Here is a 2096-nt window from a genome sequence, read left to right on the forward strand (position 1 = left end):
GACTCGCTCTTCATCCACCCCTAGGCACAGCTCAATACATTCCAGCTGCTCTCTCACATAAAGAGCTACTCCACCACCTCGCTTTCCTGGCCTGTCTTTCCTAAAAAGCAAATGTACATCTCTCACTGGTCTATCACAAAGTGAGCAGCAGCCTGGGCACTCCGTCCTCAACGTATTCCAGCCTTGAGATTAGAAGTTTGAAAACCACTGTGCAAACCCACGTTATCCATTTTTTTCAGGATAAGTTGTCAAAAACTATGCATGAAAGGAACCATAATTAATATACACTCACTGAAATTTCATGAAGCTGCAATAAACAAATGATGAGATTTTGCCAGCACTGCCATTCAAGTCCAGTCATGTCAATCTATGAACAACTCCACTTTCTACCTGAGCAAAAATTGGAAATAACATACTTCATACTTCAGCCATTTGCCTGAATTAACTGCTTTCAGTAATGACTTAATTGTTAATGCTTTTTTTGCTTAAAAAAAAAATAACAAAAGCCCTGAAATGCCTGCAGAGAGCACTAATGGTGCCAGTACCTTTACTGCTCAGTAATTCACACAGCCATTGCCTACTGTCCTGTGTAATGTCATCTTCATCATGGGAGTGGGAAGAATATTTTTGTGTTACTGATTTGATACTATCTTTGTCCCATAAAATGTATCCCATCTTAAAGGATGCGTTTATTTGAATTATGCTGAATTTGGAATTAAATGCAAAACCATCTTTACTTTTATAAAGGTTAGGAAGAATTTTTTAGTCAAGCTTGACTGGGTCTTTTCCATCTTCCCTGTTATAATCATTTTATGGAAGAATAACACTTCTTAGCTACACTTGCTTATTTTAGGTAGATTAATAGTGGACTGAACCTGAGCCCTACATTACATTTGTGGCTTAGGGGAGCATCTAAGATTATGAACAACCAAATACTTAAGATCCTTATGCATCTAAAATTTTAAAGAACCAGTTTCCATTTGTAGATCTTTTGGTGGGTATACCCCTGCTACAGACTCACTGAAAATTTGGTCTATACAGTAACATTTTTAAAGAACATGCTAACATTCAGTGCCAAAATTCTGCCTACATCCAGTGACCAAGAATGGCTGACAAAAGACATGAAGTGGAGCCCTCCCTTCCTTTTATTCCATCTTTGTTCCTTCTGGCATATACCTGTGTCCTTTTATTATGCCCACAGCCAACAGTTACGCCATGGCCTAAATCCTTTTCTCTGTGGGAGACAGTTGTTAGAGGCTACTTTTTGTACAGCAATATACATCGCCTCTGGTGCTGTGCTTGGGCCAACATGCTTCTTTGCTTCTGTAGTTGTGTGAGCAGCAAGGCAGGGACAATGAAAAACAGCAAAAGAAAATGCCTGCCTCCGAAGCTTACCTTTGGTATGCCCCGTTAACATGTTTAAAAATACTAAGTGTTCAGCTCCACTGATAATACTCATTGCATTGCAATGCCGTGACTGTGATGTTTTGCAGACATTTTAGCAAAAGAAGGATTTACCCCATCTTTGACTTCTCTTACTGCCCTAGTTCACATGCAAGACCCACTGGACTCAAGTTATCAGTTGTGTCAGTAGTACCAGAAATCAGTGGTCTCTATTGGGAAAGCAAGTAGGAAATCTTCCCCCCACCACCACCTTCAAAAAAAGTAGTTTTTCACTCCCATTGAGAACTTCTGTTACCAATCACTACTAGGTTTCCAGAGTAAAAGCCTTTTTTTAATGTCGTGGTCTGCCACAAGCCTGTCCCTATAACTAACAGACACACTAGAAAGGCCACGTTTTTTTCCCCACCTGTCAGGAAAAGGGGAGGACTGCCAATGCTACCTCTCTACACAAGAGGTACGTATGTAATGAGATTTTGCTTGATGACATGAGGTTGCTGATCCGAAGTCTTGCAGACCATGCCCGCGCCTGACCTGCCCCGCCTCATCTGAGCTGCCACCGGCAGCGACGGCTCCCCCGGTCCTGGCGCCCTTGCGCTGGCCTCTGCTCCCCGAAACCAAACCTTGCACCTTCCCGGTTAGCTCCCAGCTCCCTGCTGGCGCTCGCTGCGCCGCTGCGCGGAGCCGGCGGGAGC

The sequence above is a fragment of the Apteryx rowi genome, unplaced genomic scaffold, assembly GCF_003343035.1.
Source record: "Apteryx rowi isolate R43461 unplaced genomic scaffold, aptRow1 scaffold_214, whole genome shotgun sequence".
NCBI lineage: Eukaryota > Metazoa > Chordata > Aves > Apterygiformes > Apterygidae > Apteryx > Apteryx rowi.